The following is a 19,382-nucleotide window of genomic DNA, read 5'->3' on the forward strand; positions in this document are numbered from 1 at the left end:
ATTTGTTTTACGTTTTATCTGTTTGCATAAATAGAAGCTAAAAATAATAAAGGCACAGTCCTTGCTCTTGAGTTCACCTGGGGAGACAAAGAGCTCAACAAATAATTACAGTGCGGCATAATTGCTATGAGACAATGACAAGATGAGCAAATAACTGAACCAGGAGGAAATGGTAGAGGTATTCATTAACTAATTAATTTATTCAAACTGCAACATGCAAGCCCCGTGTCAGATGCTGGATAATTACTTACCCTGTGAATCATAAGCTGTGAAAAGAAATCTGCTGGAAACTCTAAGCACTCAGGGCCTCCCCGTCTCTGCCCCCGAGATGTCAATGTTTGTTTGAAGTGAGGACACCTACACAGGCTGGACACACTTGCAGGTATGGACCAGCCGGACCCACAGACTTCGGAAAGACTCTACACCTTAGCCTCTGAGGCCTTGCAATCCTCCACTCAAAAATTATGCCTTCTTCAAATTCCGTCGGGCCTCAGTGATGGGGTCGAGGTGACCGTCTATGTAACCTGAAGCCCAGGACAGACTTGAATGTGTCCCTGAGGTGCAGACACTGTCTACCTTAGGGACCTGCGCACATTTTCATGCTCTTGCCTTGGTTTCTCCCTTCTTATCCTAAACAGCTAAGTTCAACTTCATAGTCACAAAGTCTGATGCTCCCAAATATAACTTTGTTTCCCTGTACTTGAACTTAGGACCATTCTCAAAGAGCCTCTTCTCACGCTGTGATAGAAAACCTAATCTTGCCAATTCCAGGTGATTCCAGTTTAGACCCTATGTCCCTCTGGGTACTAATGATGAGAAGGGAAAATGCCTCAATTAATATTTCAATCCCTAGACAATCTCTGATTCCCTCTTTCTCTTCTTTCCTCTTGCCCAGCAGGAACCTAAGCCGAGGAGTTAGTATATCATCACACATGTGATGGTGCCGGGGAAGAAGCCTGAGCTCCACGGATTCTCTTCCCCGGGCATCCATCACTGATGTTACCTGTCCCTTCTTTTAGCAAGGCCAATCTTGAGGACTGCCTGGGAGCCGGGTGAGGTCTTCTGCTGACCAACATCCACTTGGCTCCGACCAAAGTGATTTCTCTCTGTGCATTGCACCTGCTGGCTCTGCTATGGGGTCTGCTCTCTTCATTCCTCGCCGTCCTCTTGACCAGACCAGGACTCTCCAAGACTCCTTCCACACCCCTACTTGGGCATGTGGAAAGTTCAGATTTCCTCTTTGTACTGTGGGAGGCAAGGAAGACCTGGGGGTGTGGGAGGGCTGACCCAGACCCTCTCTGCTAAACTCACCACACTGCCTTTTCTGCTCTCCTCTGGCCATCCTATGATGATGTGGGGTATTCTTTAGGACTGTTTCCTCCTACAGTTAGGAAGAATAATGGGTACAAGGCCCTCTGTTTCAAAATCTCCAAGCCCATCCAGGATTTTATTACCACCTCCCTTGTCCACTCAGGTGAGGGCAAAGAGATGAAGGCTACACTAGCAATTCAGTTTTCTTGCTTTCCTGTTCCAGTCCCTTCTAAAACTTTGCCCCCAGACCAATAAGAGAAAAGGACCTTATTCTTTCCTATTCTCTGGTTTCCAAAAAACACCCTAGGTTAGGGCTCATGTGGCAAATCCGGTTGAAGGCTGTTTTTGTGAATGAAGTTACATTGGAACACAGCTCACTCATTTGTCTACTTACTGTCTGTGAGCTGCCTGCACAATGGCGGGGTTGAGTCATTGAGATGAGGACTTTGGCCCTTTACAGAAGAGTTTGCTGACCTCTGTTCTAGGCTCTGAATTCTCTAGGTTTGGCACCAGATATTTAAAGCTAAGCTTTTTGAATCCAAAGAAATCTACCCCTTCCCAATTCCCACCCTATTGCTTGGTTCTTGCAACTGAGAACCATGACTTGAAGACTCTTGGAACTCAAAGTCAAGAATGGAACTGTTCTCTTGGGGTTCCTTTGTGTCTTCCCTTCCTTAGCACAGTAAGTCTGGTCTGGTTCTAGTGATGAGAAGGGAAAATGCCTCAATTAATATTTCAAGAGGTCCCATGGCACTATCTCTGTCTTCCTGCTGGTGCTTCTGTGGCTTCATCCCCAGGTAGACATCTGGCTGGGACTGGTGCAGTGCGCTTTCCAGCACCCTATGAAGGTAGCGATTTTCCCAGGAGAATCGGAGACACTGGCTCCTACTGAGCTGTTTTGGACAGGTTCACCAAATGCAAGAATCATGGGATGTGTGAGCGAGAAAAGATGGCAATGTCTACCATTTTCTTCACACCCTCCCTCCCATCTCCCTCCTCTTTAACAACGAAGACATGAGATGTGGAGAGTGAATTGAGGAGAAATGAGGGGTGGCCTCTTCAAGAACACACCACACGAATTGTAGTCTTCTTCTCCCGTCTGATGACCTGGTCCTGTGCTGAAAGAGCTCCTGAGAGCAGCAAGTCTCCGGGTGTCATGTGTGAGGTGAGTGGAGCCTGGCCTCTAACGCGATGATTCCACTCACGTGACTCCCAGGGGGTTACCTAAACAGCAGAAATTCTCCCAACAGGACAGGACCAGCGATGACCTGGAGCCCTGAGTCTCTGGATTCTGTGCTCCTGGGCAGATTTAGGGAGATCTGCCTGTCTTTCTCCTTCAATCTTTTCTCGGTCTCTGGTTTTAAGGGAAGGAAAAAGATGAAAGTCACAGTTGGACTCCACAGCGACCACTGGGGTGAAGGGTTCAAGTAAAGGAGTACTGATTCCAAATGACCACTGGCAACTGTCACACCGCCCCTCTCCAGCCAGCCTTCTCTTTCTTTTCCTTCTTCTCTTGGAAATTGGTTCTTAGATAGCAACCACTGTTGACAACAGTGCAGGCTATGTTGGCTAAAGGAATATAGTGTGTGAGTAACAGCTAATATTATCAGCACTCACCATTTCCAGGGCAAATCTGAACACAGCATGCACCTGGTTACATTGAGTGGCTCCCCACTGTCCATGGTATCAGCTCTGACTCCCTCACATGGTATATAAAGTCCTCGCCAAGCTCTCCCACCTCATCTTTAATTATGTCCCCTCCAAATTATCTGTTTCATCCAAGCTTCAGCTTATTGAACTTTTTTTTTTTTTAATCTAAAATGTATTTCATTCTCTTCAGCCAGGGAGCTTTTGGACAGAACACTTTCTCTGCCTAGAAAACTGCTTCTACCTCCCCAAACTTCCAACACATTGACCCACACCCCAAACTCCTATTTGCCCGATTAATGCCTTCTTATCATTCAGATTGCAGTTTAGTCATCACCTCTTCCAGGAAGCCATCCCTGACTCCTGCGTGCCATGATCCCAGAGCACCCTGTACTTCTGGGACATGCTCCTTATTATACTATATCATATTTTAATTGTCTGTTTACTTCTTTGTGAGCCGCCTTAGACCAGAGCTTTGCCCAGGTGCCTGGCACTTAGAAGGAATCCAGTAAAATATTTGTAGAATAAATGAACGAGCACATGTGTGAAACAGGGTTTGCTAATCCCATTTGCAGGGCACTTTACATGGCTTTTCCAAAGTCAGCCACATAACAGGGAACAGAGTAGAGATTCAAATGTAGGCCAACAAAATCCAAGCCCGGTGCTTTTTACAATGTCTTGTAAGGCCTCACACAAGCCTGGCTGATCGGAAGGTATAAGGGAAATGTGTCCTTCAGATAGGGTATCATCACCCACATAAACAATTAGAGAAGAGTCCAGAAGAAAACACACTAACAGGAAATCCTGATTATTGCCGGGGAGATGGAAATTAGCATTGATATCTTCCTTTACTGCTTATTCAAAAAAGAAAAAAGAAAAGAAAACAACCAAAATACTTTGCCTCCAATTTTTTTTTTTTTTTTGCCTTATGCGGGCCTCTCACTGCTGTGGCCTCTCCCGTTGCGGAGCACAGGCTCCGGAGGCGCAGGCTCAGCGGCCATGGCTCATGGGCCCAGCCGCTCCGTGGCATGTGGGATCTTCCCGGACTGGGGCACGAAGCCGTGTCCCCTGCATCGGCAGGCGGACTCTCAACCACTGCACCACCAGGGAAGCCCCTTTGCCTCCAATTTTAAAAAAAAGCTTATCATTACAGTCAGTGCTAAAACTAATTGAATTCAGAAGGTGAACTGCGACAAGTGAATTGTGACTGTGACTAGACTACTTAATTTGTTGTTTTCTTTCAATTTATGACCCTTCATCACAGATGATTTGTCTTTGATGCTCTTTCTGTTTTTGAGTTTATTTCTAGTCATAAAGAATCTGGTCTGTATAATTAAGGGGAGCTGAGAAAATATAATTAGCTAAACATGCAGGAATTAGATGGCAAATCTTCTTCATGACAGAAATGTAGCCCCAGACCACAGTCTTTCTTGGATAAAGACCTTACTCATCGACTCTCCTGGGATTGTGAATATGAATTGCTCCATTCCCTGAAGGCATTCCTGTGTAGCTCCCTCTGGTGGTGTATCTGTTTAAAACCCACCTGCACAAGCTGCTTCTTCACCCTCCAGCCCCATTCCTGACTCTGGATGTATGTGTACAAATCCATACTTGTTGACTTAGGAAAGCCTCTAGCGGATGTGTATCAGCATGGTAAGGTCTAGTTCAAAAGTAAATGCTATTTGGACCATTAAGACGAATGCCAGAGGAAGAACTAAAAACAACAGTAGCAGCAACTTCTAAATAAACACAAAATCCCAGCAGGTGTACACCGTGCCCTCCTCTAGAAAGGACCGGGTGGTTCTGTGAATATACGAGTCCAGACTTAGGTGCCCTTTGGACAAGCCCCTGGATGACACAGTTGAGTATCTGTACATGAGACAGAGTGATTGCATGCTATGGGATGTAATGGTATCATCATTATGGGTTACAACAGAGAAAGGTTGTTGTAGCCACAAGGATGTGGACGGTTTCATATGTGAGGACATATGTGGATTCTGAAGAGTAAAGTATTTCTGAGTAATTAACTACTCCTTGGACGTGTTTTGTAAAGTGGTGAATAAGGCTGATCTAAAGCAACAACAGGACACAAGCCAGATGCCCCCAGCAGGCCTGACTGTGGTCTGTGGCTTCAAATGGGGCCCCAGTAAGAGCAGTACCCGTATTTCATTGCCCCATTTGCTGAGTAAAATACTGTAAGGTACAAGGCCTCTGGAGTTGAAGTGTCTGGCTTCAAAGCCAAGATGTTGCTCTCCCCTGCATGTACCCTTGGGAAAGTCGCTCAATCTCTCCATCCTTGTCTCACTTGTCCAGCGCAGTAGTGCCTATTGTATCGGGTGGTGGTGAGGGTTAAATGAGATAGCACAAGTAAGAGCTGAGGACAGGGCTGTGTACATGCAGGCTGAGTAACTGAAAACGATTACTATTCATTTTTAACCACACTAGCTGCCTCATCCTTCATGTTGCTGGGTCTCCAGGTTGTGTCTCACATTTGCTCACAGGCAAGTAACATCTGCCATGATCTCTTGGTCCTCCCACGGCCCTGCCCGCAGAGCAAGAGAGTATGTTATCACCACCTCTGGGCCACCATCATGCTGCAGTGGACCTCTCCTAGGATGTCTGTTTGACTCACCACCACCCTCTCTCCTCTGGCCCCTATGGTCCCGCTAACCTGTGTGACGCTGGCCCCCTCCGTGGGTGGGTAATTTAGGATTTGTCCTCTGATCTGTCCTGTATGAAGCAGTATCTGTCTTCTGTGAATCTGAAATTTGGAACAAACAAGCTCAGAAGTTGTCTTTGCTGGAACCAACACATGCTAACAAGAATGTTCTAGAGAGAAGGTTTCATGATGTTATGCAATCCTGAATCCCCAGCCACACTCTCTTCAACCGCATCAGCTCCTGTTCTTCTCAAGCTGGAAGGTGGATGGCTGCCCCATTTAGAGCATCTTTCCCCTTCTCCACCCTGGTCCTTAGTGAAGAATTGTGCCCCAAAACACAAAGTTCTCTCACACTCCCTCTAAGTGGCAAACTGCAAATAGCCTGTCTGACGGTTCTTCTCAAGCTGAAAGTAGGTGTTTTGTTTGTAAAGCTGGAGCAGGTGGAAGAGTTATCATTGAAAGAAGAACGGAGAATATTTGTAAAATGAGCAGATCTCCTGTTTTCCACGGCATCGGGCATTTAAAAATGTCACAGATGGTTTCACTAGAGGATTACGGACAGTGTGCAGAGATCCAGACACACCTGTTTATTTACCTCTTCTCTTGAGCATCACAATTGTGGGACAAGTTGAGAGGCAGAATGATAAAAAGAAAAGAACACTGGCTTTGGGGTCCAGGCAAACTCAGGTTCCGAAGCTTGTACCCTAATGTGTTCTTGTGATCACAAGGGATTTAGCTAACTTCTCTGAGCATCATTTCCCCTCTCTGTCAAATCAAGATGGCAATACGATACTGCTCAGGACTCCTTAAGTTGCAAGTGATAGAAACTCAACTTGAATGGCTTCATCCAAAAAGGGACTCTTGTTAGCTCATGGAGCCCAGCCAAGGAAAAGCTTCGCCTCAGAGCTGGCTGGGTTCAAGGACTGGATCACCACCAGCACTGTCAGGTTCTCTTCTTTGCTGACTCTGAAAACTGGTTTCATTCTCTGCTTCTGAAGATGGGCAGCGTTCAATAGCAGGGAACGTGCTCTAGACTCAAATCTTTCCAGATAAAAACCTTTGTTCTTTGAGCTTCCATTGAAGACATTTCCAGGGAATTTGATTCCTCTGCCAAGGACCCCTGCCCAGCTTGGACCAATCATGGGGCCAGTGGGAGGAGGTGCTACGCTCGGATCAGCCTGGGTCATGTGACAGCCCTGGGGGTGGGTGGTGGCATGGTGGGGCTTCTGAGGAAATCACTAACAGCTGTCCCAATGTGTCCACTTCCTCGCAGTATCTTTATGATTTGAAGGAAGTCACCGAGTAAAGTTCCTGTTCTGGAATAGCCTCTCTGGTGACAGACCTCCTGGAGGACACTTAGGGGAAAAAACGTGGGCATCTTGGCCTCTCTGTTCCTCTGACACTTCAGATTCATTATGTCTGACTTGGCACACATCTTCCTGACTCGCTGCTCCTGTAGACGGCCCCGCCCCTAGGTCTGAAGCTATGCCCACACCGTTGGTATCTCCAGGGCCCTCGCAGCCTGGCACTGCTTCTCCCGCAGGCACGTGAGTCTCATCTGCACCCTCTTTCCCATTCTGATGGTCATGGCTGTGGTCTGTTACTCACAACTTCCTCAGCAGGAGCAAGCTCTGATCCTGTCGCTGCTTCAGAATAACAGTGGCTCTCTGTCATTTCCCAAATGAGGGAGAGACTCCACAGCTCGGCATCTGAGGACTGCCACACTATCCTGGACAACTTCTAAGCCATCCTTGCAGGTATTGGGTGTTCAGATCCTGCTCCTGTGGGGCAAAACAAACAGAAAAAAAACCCTGTGAGGACCAATGTAAGCAAAAGAGCAGGAAGGAGTGGGGCTGGTTGCTAGGCAACCATGCAGTGATGAAAGAAACCTGCGCTGAGGCACATGATGTCAGAAGCCAGTGAAATCACTGGCAGTCTTTGATTTATGTTTTGGTTGGAAAGACTCACCAATTTAGGGCGCTACCTTGATGGAATTTTGTGAAGGCATTTGCCTCTGATAATGTGTTGAGGCCCAAGAAAATTTTCCCTGTTTGGTGGTAAATAAAACCCTATTAACTACTATTGTTTTTATCAAGGAAAGTGGGGTGGGGCGGTTGGTGAGTATAGAGTGGGAGAGATTTTCTAAGTAGCAAAAAATAAGAATAAAATGAACATCATTATTCTGCTTTTCAGAGCTAGTTGCTTTATTTCATGATGGTTGCCTAGAAACTTTGTTTATATGTATTTATAAAGAAATAAATGATAAACTTAGGCCTAGAAATCCAAATGAAAAACATGCCTTTCTCAGCTCTGAGATGCTGTATTTATTCTGGGATGCTAAGAGGCCATGCTTGCCTCATTCTTCTATTTCCAGACTATCTTCTCAAGTTGCTGAAAAAGAAAAGTCATACACATACACACATACACAAACATATGTGTGTGTGTGTGTATATATATATATATATATATTTAACAGGAATTTGAAGCAAATCAGAGTTCTTCCTTATTAAGCTGTTTTTCAAAGTTTGCGATGAACCATTATTGCCAACAGGCATTCATTTATTCTTAGAAATGCTTGCAAACACTCCTGGCACCTAAGCATAATTAACATGGAGATGAGCATGGGAGACACAATGCAAGAGTGGCTGATAATCCGACTTCTGCTTGTCGTCTGCCTTGGCCTGGCTCAGTTGCTCAGGCAGATGAAGGCCAAGGAGATGGGCAGGGACCAGTGAGGCCCCAGATTTGGCATCTGTGCATCAAATGACTCATAGGTCAAAACCAGATTTTTTAAGACTTGCTCTGGCTGAAAAAGTCCCAATTTCCCTGTGCCTCACATCCTGTTCTGTTTTCATGGAAAAGAACATCAAAAAAATGCACGTTGATTGATTTCCCTGGCTTACTTTTTTTTCTTTTTTTTCTGGTTCTAAGAAATTTCTCTTTTTCCCTTGCATAAACCTGCAATTAATTTAGCATTTGAAATGTGAGTTTCTAAAACAAACTCCCATGAACGCTACATAGCCATGTTTGGTTTTGCTATTCTCTTGAAATCCCCTTCTGGTTTTTGTTAATATTTAGAACAAAAAAGACAGATGGGGAAGGGCGAAGGGATTTTCCAGTGTGTTTCCAAAACAGTCACTTCTAGACAAACATCAACAAGGCAAGATATTCTAACATTGCAGTAACAGCTTTGCAGGCACCCAAAACAAGTCACAAAAACTTTAAGAAAGATTACTGACAACAGGATCGTTGCCTTTTCCTCCTAGAGAAGTCAGAATTTTCCAAGCTGTCTAAAGGACCATAAGCTTTTCTGCACCTTTAGAGATTGCCAAATTTCAATCCTCATGACATGCACGTCAATATTGCCAGAGGAGACGGGAGGGCCACAGGACTTTAAATGTCAAGCTTATGATCAACAAGAAAGGAACACTACACTTATTGCATGTGTGAGAACTGCTTTGTATTGTGTGTCTGGACTACAGTACGCTCACCTATTCATTCATTCGTTCACTCCGTATTTATAATTAGCAATGAACATGACAGACAGGATTTCTGTTCTAATAGATTTTACAGGCTGGTGTGGGAGGTGACAGGAGAATGTAGACAGACATTGAATAAGCACTTACAAGTGCTCTTAGTTTTACAAAGAAGGTGTGGTGCTCTATATAACAGTCAGAACTATCTAGTCTGGGAGGGTGTGGAAGTTTGCTGCAAAGACAGCCACCGGCTTTTCCTTCCAATCCTCTAAGCACTTGTCACTCGAAGAAATGGAGTCTACTTTCCCTCCTCTTGATCTGTGCTGGCCCTGTGATTTGCTCTGATCAGCAGAATGTGACAAAAGGGACACCATATGACTGCCAAGCATAGTCCTTAGGGTGCCTTGTGGCTTCCATTTTCACCGTCTTAGAAGTCAACCACCGCGTAGAGAAGTCCCACTAGTGAAATCTTCGTGGGGAGAGAGTGAGTCCCAGCCGGCCATCTCAGCTGAGGTGCCTGACATATAAGTGAAGCCACCTGGGATCCTCCGGCCTCAGCCAGCTAGCCCAGCGAATGCCACGTGGAGCAGAGCTGAGCTGTCCCCACCAAGCCCAACTCCATCGCAGACTCACAAACAAATGAATGGTGGTGGTTTGAAGCCCCTAACTTTTGAGGAGGTTTGTTCTACAGCACTAGATAACTGAAACAGGGGGCCAAGGGTGGTTTCTGGAGGAAGTTCCATTTTAGCTAAGATTTGAAGAATAGGTAGAAGGGGGCGGTGCTCCGAGCAGATGGAGCAACATGTGAAGAGCCGAAGAATCATGGCACCATCAAGAATTGGAAGAAGCCCAGTGTCGCTGGAAAGTAGGGAACCTGGGGGAGAGTAGTTAGTGTGGAGGCTGGAGGGTAGATAAGGGCCGGACAGTACAAGGCTGGTAAGAAGAGACTGTACATGACCCTTCCCTTCATCCTACATGGTTAGCGGAGCAAAATTGAAAATAAGTACTTTGCCGAGAGAGGAAAATTCCAAACTTGGACTTTGCTGGCTATATCACAGACCCGGTGCTGATTACAAGTAAGGTCTGAAGAGAAAGAGAAGATTGATTTATACAAGAAATAGCTGTTGAGCACCAATCACCTTCGTCATGGGAAAAAGAACTCACAGTTCATGCCTGCTAAACATAGTGACATGCACATAAAAAAGCCAGCCTTACACACACACACACACACACACACACACACACACACTCCAAAATGCAGAGGGAGCTTCGTGTCAGGTAAGCCTGCGTCACCTCAGAAAAGTCACTTAATTTCACTGAGATTCATCTGTAATCTTGGAAAAACAACACTCCTTCCGTAGATTATTGGGAGTCTTAAGTGAGAAAAATGTATGTAAGACACCTAATAAAATATATGAGAGATGCTAAAAATACGGTAGCAAATTAAAAGAGAAAATCTTGTGTAAATATAGTTCCAAGCAAGACAAGGCATATTTAGTAACACAGCAGAAGTGGAATTCAACATTTAAGACAACAGCAAAGTGCCCTTCTTTTGCCTTCTTATTGTATCTATCAGGAAATCTATTTCTGTCAGTGGTTGTAGACCACCATGAAAAAAATTATAGTTTGTGTTGTTAGCAAAGCCTTGTCCGAAACCCTTTCCCACTCTCAGTGACATGATAGGGAGTCAATAACATATCTTTTGAGACTGTCTGACACTGTGATGTTCGAATGTGCCACAAGGAATGTAAATGAATGGCACTTGGTGATTATTATGTGCGAGGCACTTTGCATACATGAAGTCATTTTACTTCCCCAGCAATCTCCAGTGATAGGTATTACTCTCCCATTTTGCAGATTTGGAAATTGAGGGTCAGAGAAGTTGCTGTCTTCCCTGATGCTAGGTTCTACAACCAGAAAGTGTCAGGCTCCAAACTCACATCCCGGTGTGCCTGACTCCAAAACCTGTGCTTTCTGCCGTAGGCCAAGCCCCCTCTTGTTTGGCATACCTGTGTTTAGATGCACTGTGGTTTCTGAAGGGAGTTGTCCCAATTTAAAACTTACAGGATCTCACAAGAGGCCTGCAGTGTCTCTTTAAGGACGACCCTAAGTCAGTGGCAATTCTTTTTAAAAAACAACTGATATATCAAAGGAGACGAACCCTAGGGAAGCAGATCAGTTCTTGGGAGAAGTGGATCATTTCTTGGGAAGGGGATCATTCCCGGGCACAATGAATCAACATGGTTATCTCACTGGAGACTGCTCAAGAAAAACACCAAGGTGAGATCTTCCAGCAATGACCATCACCTCACTGTCTGCTTATTTTTAACATTACTAATCTATTTTAAAGCCTGTAAAATTGCCTAAGGGTCAATAGAGATGATCTCAAAGGGCCATTTTCGCTCCAAGATTCTGTTATCTCACAAGGTCTGCCATATTGGTTTGCTTCGGAAAGGTGGAGATGCCCATGTGCCGAACTCTGATTGCTCTCATCCTGAGTTCAGGCTCATGTATATCTAAGAATGGAGACTCTCTAAGACAGTCTAGGCTAAGTAACTTCTTCCAAGGAAGGAAGAAAATAAACATTTATTAAATTTTGTTTTGTGCGGGGAAATAGGCTAAGAATTTTCCCTTACGTTATTAAGCCTAAATCTGGCAACCCAGCCTATCAAGGCTAAATTTGACCTAAAAGCAGTTTAAGAAAAATTCCATCTTCATCACTGGTACCTATTTGTTATGGAAAAATAGAGGCTGAGATAGGTAGATATCCATTCTTCCATACATCAAAATACTGACTGGCTTGAGATGTGACATGCAGACAAAACTTGGGAGAATAACAGAAAAGAGTTGGGTAAATAGCAAAGAGAACATTTCAGTGCTATGGTGAGACATCCCAGACAAACCCCAGAAAAGGAGGGACTATACAGCCATCACTGAGAGTGGAGGGGCGTGTGAACGGGCTTTTTAGGGACACCAGAAAGGTGGTGAAAGCCAGGATATAGGACAAGAGCCAGGAGATGTGACAAAAGTAATAGGTGTGACAATGACTACAGCTTTTCTGTCAGGACCCTAACCACACAAACATCAGTCCACCTCTGTTGTATGAATAGGAAATAATGGCATCATTTGCAGCAACATGGATGCAAATAGAGATGATCATACTAAGCGAAGTAAGCCAGAAAGAGAAAGACAAATACCACATGATAACACTTATATGTGGAATCTAAAATACGACACAAATAAACATATCTACAAAACAGAAACAGACTCACAGAGATGGAGAACAGACTTGTGGTTGCCAAAGGGGAGGGGCGTGGGGGAGGGAAGGATTGGTAGTTTGGAATTAGCAGGTGAAAACTATTATATATAGGATGGATAAACAACAAGGTCCTATTGTACCGCAGAGGGAACTATATTCAATATCCTGTGATAAAACATAATGGAAAAGAATATGAAAAGCAATATATATGTATAACTGAGTCGCTTTGCTGTACAGCAGAAATTAACACAACATGGTAATTCAACTGTACTTCAGTAAAATTAAAAAAAAATTAAGAATGGCACCAACAGTTTCCTTTCTGAATACTAAGAAGAAATACAAAATTACTGTCAGCAGTGCAAGGGTTAGTCATATATAATTTAATCCTACAATTAACTCTGAGGTCAAAAGCTAAAGGAAATTAGAACGAAGAGAATCAGAGCCTCTGGGACGCTTAAGAGGGTTCTTGGCGAGGCAATGACAGTTGCGGGGAGTAGTCAACAGATGGAGCTAGTGGGCTGCTAACCCCTAAGATTTCAGCAGGGAGCAGGGCTTTTGCGCAGAGAGCTCGGCTTCCTGCGGTGGCAATCACGCTTAATCAAATATACACACATCCCGCACAATCCTGTTAATGGGGTCAGAGAAATATGATTCGAGCCCAGGTGAGGCGTGGGCAGCTGACGGCACAGTGATGTGCATGGATCCTGCGTGGGCTGTGACGCAGCCCCAGGACAAAGCCGGCCCTTTTGCTACCTTCAGCCCAGAGGATGTGTGTCACGGAGACAGAGGCTGGACCTCAAGGGGTACAACTTTGGAAATACGGGATATCTGTCCCTTTTATTTTATTTAATTTACTTACTTGTATTTCTCTCACTTCTGAATGATCTCATCTGTCCAGAACCGGCATTTTCCGAAAGAAAATGTTTTTGTCCATAAATGGAAAGAAAAATCAGCTAGAAACGTCCCCATTGTGATGCCTGACATAACCACAAAACCGGCATGAACTAGGGCCTTGGAGAGCAGCCTAAAATCAGTGGCAGGGCTCCTTGGGAGGGGAGGACCGCGGCTCTCCCCTGGTGAACCGCACCCCTGTGGCAGCACAGGGTTTAAGCTCTGTGAAGTTGGGAGCTGACTCTGCCTGATATGACTCATGGTTTTATCTGCTCTACCCTTGACATCCTGCCCGGCACACAATAGGTGCTCAATACTTGACTCTTGACTGAATGAACCAACAAATGACTGAATGAAGCTTCCAGGTAGGAAGGCTTCCAGCATACAGATTATTCTTAAATTCCGGCTCTTAAATCCTGTCAGGGACAATGTCCTGGGGAAGTTATGTGACCTCCTCTTGGTCATTACTTCTTCAACAATAATGTGCTGTATTTGTCACTATATTCTCAGTGTCTGAAAAATGATAGGTGATCAATAAATATTTTGTGGAAATGAGACTCTGTGCCTCAGTTTACTCATCTGTAAAAGGGGTACCATGATATCTACCTAGAAGGATTAAATTTGTTTCCATCTACAATGCTTTTTAATCATACTTCATACTGTTATAAAGATTAAATGAGGTGATATATTTAAAGTTCCCGGCCCATAAGAAGGGTTGAATAAATATATGGTAACTATTATTTTTGTTGGCAAACATCTCCACTGCCCTCTGTTACCTTACTCCAGGTAACCCTCAAACGTGAACCTGGCTGTCTGCATTCCACCTGTCCTCTCCTACACACCCTCTACTCATCTTAGTTTGCACTTAGAGCCATTCAAGGGGTGTCCCAATTCTGAAGGCCCTGACCAGAGATCATTATCCACTTTAGCCCAAAGCTGGAGATCTGCCCCTAGCAACATGAGAGAGAGCTGCAGCTGCACTGCTCAGCCAGGAGAAGGCAGCTGGCTTCCTGGGAGCCAGGCCCACTTCCAACCATCTCCTTAACCCAAGGTAGGGCCCAGAGGAAGAACACTGCAGTCTAAGCTTAACCCTAGGTCTCAGGGGCCTCCCTGGTTGGAAAGATACTCCCAAAGGTAATACTGGCCACAGCCTCCTTGAACTTTACTTTGGGAAAGATACTAATGGGGGCTTCCACCTCAAGATTTGGAAGTCATATACTCAAATCTATAGGAGATATATGATTCTAGAAGCTTCATGGAAGTTCAAAACTTCAGGACCATCTGGAAGCTTCCAAGAGGTAGACTCTAGGTGAATGAAGACAATTTTCTTTCCAGGGTGCTTAAAGGCAGCCTGACCTGGAGAATTCTTGACGAGTCACTCAATTCTGTGTTTCTATAAAATGATGACACAGAGGGCTTCCCTGGTGGCGCAGTGGTTGAGAGTCCGCCTGCCGATGCCGGGGACACGGGTTTGTGCCCCGGTCCGGGAACATCCCACATGCCGCGGAGCGGCTGGGCCCGTGAGCCATGGCCGCTGAGCCTGCGCGTCCGGAGCCTGTGCTCCGCAACGGGAGAGGCCACAACAGTGAGAGGCCCGCGTACCGCAAAATAATAATAATAATAATAATAATGATGACACAGAGAAAACCCAACAGCAACTCGACTCCTTGAAGATTGTTCTACTGTTTGGATGGGAATGGATGAGAAGCATCTTTTAGGGAAGAGACAATGCTTATGAGACTGCATTTGTGTAGTGCTTTGACAGTTCTTTCAATTTTATATTTATATTGCCTACAACTCTGTCAGTTAAGTAGACCAGGCACTTTTAATCCCATATTACAGGTGGGAAAACTGATATTTAGAAGGTCCAGCTGATTTTCCAAACTTGAATTTAATTACAGACAGACCTGAAATTTGTTTCCATCTACGATGTTTTTTAATGGACCATCCAGCCTCCCAGCTCCCAGCCGAACTTGGAAGAATCTGAATATCAGTATGACGCCTGCCTCCATGACAGGAAACACATAGATTGTTGTGGTTCAAATCTTTCTTATAATGAAATGTCCTTTCCAAATGTTTTCAGAAACAGACTCAAATATTTTTGAATCTCTTCCCTTTCAACTTCTCATAATTAGTTTCAGATATGTGACCACTATTTCCCATGAATTTGTCTTCTGAAAAATGTATGAAGGAATGTCACCTTAGGAAAATAATTCTCTCTAAAAAATATGTGAAAAGTTGTGGCCTATAATTTGAAACAGTTTGGCCCAAGATTGACTTTTGGGATGGCTGAGGGGCACTTCCCTTCCTAAAATACATTTCTTAAAATTCATACAAATTTACTTACTTGTAAACATTGACATACACATGATGAATTTAGCTTTGATTGACTTGATTATTTGATTGGTTTATCAGCTGGGTAATTTTCAAAGTAAGGTTATAATCACATACTTTTATTCAGAAATAACACCTCTCACAACGTCAGCTTCTTCACTCTTGTTTCTTAAGAGTTTTTGAGGAAATCGGCAATAGGACAGTCCCTTCTGTTGGAATAAGAGTGTGTAAGAGACAGCAGTGGATATCTGGAAGGTTTATGGGCTGTGGAATTAGACCTAACTTTGACACCAAACTTGATTAGTTCATTCATTCATTCACTTGAAAAATCATCCTATCCTATATGCTGAGCATTGCTCTCTATCTAGGCATAAGTGATGATGAATAAAACTCACGGGTCCTGCCTTTGTGGAACTTATAGCCTAGCAACTTTTTTCACTGTCCTTATGCAAGTTACAGTACTTCCCTGAGCTCTATTTTAAACTGTAAATTATTCAATAATGGACACTAAAACACTACCATGAGGAAAGATGTTTTCTTCACAAGACTGTTGTGAAAAGTTATTTAAATAGCCTGAAGCACCTGGTTCATGGCCAGTGGTCAAGTAAATACCGGTGTTTGTCCTACTTAATTAAATCAAGTTCCGCAGCAGAGGGCAGTAGAACCACTGCCGACCTCTGCAGTCTCAATAAAACCCCTGCAATGTGGGCTTACCCTCACCACGCTGCTCACTCAGACCTCCCTTGCAACTTGGCCATCTCAGTTGGCTTTTTTTTTTCTTATTTTATTTTATTGAAGTAGGTTTGATTTACAATGTTGTGTTAGTTTCTGCTGTACAGCCAAGTGACTCAGTTATACATATACATGCTCTTTTTCATATTCTTTTCCATTATGGTTTATCACAGGATACTGAATATAGTTCCCTGTGCTGTACAATAGGACCTTGTTGTTTATCCACCTTATATATACTAGTTTGCATCTGCTAACCCCAAACTCCCAATCCTTCCCTCTCCCACCTTCCTCCCCCTTGGCAGCCACAAGTCTGTTCTCTATGTCAGTCGGCTTTTCTCACGCTTCATCCGCTTCAGTCTTGGCAGAACACTTTGTGTTACTGACCACAGCTTCTACTATTTCTCTCCCATCACTCTTCCTGTTTCCCAGCTCCTTTCTCTCCTCCTCCCCCTCCTCCTATTTATGAGGACCATCTCCATGCACATGATGCCCAGATCTTTTTCACCGGCTGTGACCTTTCTTTCTTCTGACATCCAGTTCCATCTGTCCACCCCCAGGCATGCCTCCAGCTGAACAATCCCAGAACTGATTCTATCATCTTCTCCTCAGAGGGGCCTCCTCTTACCTATTGATTTCTACTTATGAAGTTGAATCTTTTCAGACCCTCCCTGTCCCTAAGTTCCACAGACAAACAAAGATCAAATGCTGATTTGGCCCAGTCTCCTGAATCTGTCCCCTCCTTCTCTTCCCCATCACCTTTGTGCAACATCTCATACCAGTTACTCAGACTACATCAACAGCCTCCCAAATGGGCCCCTGCTCTGTCTTCCTCCATCCCACCTCGCTTATGCTACTAGACTCAACTCTATTCCTAAAGCACAACTCTGATCACCTTGCTTCCTTGCTCAGACACCATTAATGACTCCCCAGAGCATACAAAGTAATGTCCGGTTTCCTCAGTCTGGCACCTGGACACCTCTTCACAATCTGACTTCCACTAACATTTCTGCTTTACCTCTTTGGGGCTCTCTTGCCCACACTCCTACAGATTACGTCCGGTGGGGGAGATCAACACTGATCAATGATCACAGGAGCATGCATCTGTAAATTAGGATATGGGCTCTGAATGGCAGAGAGGATGCTATCAAGTCATAAAACTAAAATCTTGGTTTGGCACCTTCAAGGAGCTGACCACAGGTTGGAGAGACATGAACAGAGGGGACAGTATGGGGTTGTGACTGGAGAAGGGGCAGGGCCAACCACTCAGGGCTTTAGGGAGACCCTGTGGCCGACTTTGTTCTTTGTCCTAATGGCAATGGAGCCATTGGATGGTTTTAAATATTATGGACGGGATCACAATCTCAGTTTTAAAAGATGATCCTGCGGCAGGTAAGCTCCTCAACAAGGCGGATGTTGCCTTTAGCTCTTGGTGGCCCTCAGTGCCTGGAAAAGGGTCTTCCATAAGGAGCTGTTAAATGAATACCTGGACAAGAGGAATGAATGCAGACATGAAGGAAGAGGGGGAGATGAAAAGAAGAAGAGGAGGTAGGGAAAGCCGGGTAAATTGACTGGAAAGAGGTGAAAGCCACTTGAGTTGTATGTATAAAAGAATGAGATACTTTTACACAAATATTCTAAGTGTGGGCTACCATTTCATAGCTGTCCCCACAAGTCGGCAGAAACCCTGTTGAAATTTGGCTTTGGAATTGCCTTCAGAGGCTCTTTATCAATTACACACGTCAAATCTCATTGTCTTATTGTCAAATTTGGGGCAAACTTTGCCTATTTTTTCCTCCACGTTTTCCTCCATGCCTCTATGATCTTTTTATTTGCCTCCTTCCATTGTTTTCTTGAATTATAAATTATATGCCTCTTTATATTGTTTATTTGGATTACAAACTTCTAGAAGACAGAGACTAGATCTTTTAAATAAATTTTAATCGGAAAAGCAGATGTTATGGATCTGGGTGCCCTACAGGGGCTTTTCCCGTTTACTGCGAAGGTAGAGGGTGTAGGGGGGAGGCATCAGGGGTTGATGAATTGAAAAGGGGACCAGGATCAGGGCAGGAGAAGGAGTCTCCTGCCTTTTTTCTTTCTCCTTTATCTAGTACACAGGATATTGAACTTAAAATATATATATATATATATATATATATATATATATATATATATATATATATATAGCAATGTGGAGAAATAGCTTTCATAAGGAGAGTGTGGTGTGGTGGTTCAAGTGTGGACTCTGAAGTCAGAATGCCTGGGTTTAAATTCAGACTGCGTTACTTACTAGCTGCAGGGCCTTGGGCAAGTGACTTAACCTCTCCGTGCTTCAGTTTTCTCATCTGTGCAACGGGCTGATAATACCACCTATCTCCTGTGGTTAATTAAAGATTAAATATGGAAGGCACTCAGAGCAGGCCTGGTCCATAGGCCTGGCACTCAGCTGTTTACTTCCTCCAATTTTAAGATCCTTTGTTCCATAAGATTTGAAATTACAACTATGAAGTTTGATGCACATTTTTCATTTATTCTTCTACGGACTTTATTTTGATGGTCCACAGAAATGTAATTAGCATCATGCAAATATTTTGGTTAGGGCTAAAAGCCGCCTCCAACATTTAGCACAAAGGACAAAATGTTTAAGAATCATCACGTTTTGAAAGCTGAATGTGAGAGCTCTGTAGGTAAATCCCCTAACAAGTGAGAGATTTTTGAATAAACAATAATTTTGTAGCAAAAACTTAAGTAAGAGCTGCAGGAAGTATTGAAACAAACAGAGCCTGGGGGTTGGTGTAAGTGAAGGATGCAACCTGGTGGAATAATTTATTATCTGGAACAACTGAAATACTGACTCTATGCATATCATCTGTGTAGGAAATTTAAGGAATGAAAATACTTGCATGTCATCTTGGAACATTTATTGTCACAATGTTTACTTTTCAAAAGTAGGTGTGACATTCGTTAGGCAGCTGTGGTTTTCTGGTATGATGTATAGAGATGGTAAAACATATGTGTATTTATTTGATATTGTCAGAGTTTCCAGTCATTTCCTAGCCTGGGTATGGCAGCGATT

At 44.0% G+C, this 19,382-nt stretch overlaps 1 long non-coding RNA gene across 1 annotated transcript in view; it reads right to left on the reverse strand.

The window, feature by feature from the left end:
• Nucleotides 1–2,340: 2,340 nt before the first annotated feature.
• LOC117203503 (uncharacterized) overlaps nucleotides 2,341–19,382 on the reverse strand; it is a 56,159-nt gene continuing 39,117 nt past the window's right edge. Inside the window, exons 3-5 of the long non-coding RNA XR_004486284.2 lie at nucleotides 7,226–7,398; nucleotides 5,630–5,719; nucleotides 2,341–2,665 (exon numbers count right to left, since the gene is read on the reverse strand). This is a non-coding gene — a long non-coding RNA (uncharacterized LOC117203503). The remainder of the gene's footprint in view (nucleotides 2,666–5,629; nucleotides 5,720–7,225; nucleotides 7,399–19,382) is intronic.

The sequence above is a fragment of the Orcinus orca genome, chromosome 17 (assembly GCF_937001465.1).
Source record: "Orcinus orca chromosome 17, mOrcOrc1.1, whole genome shotgun sequence".
NCBI lineage: Eukaryota > Metazoa > Chordata > Mammalia > Artiodactyla > Delphinidae > Orcinus > Orcinus orca.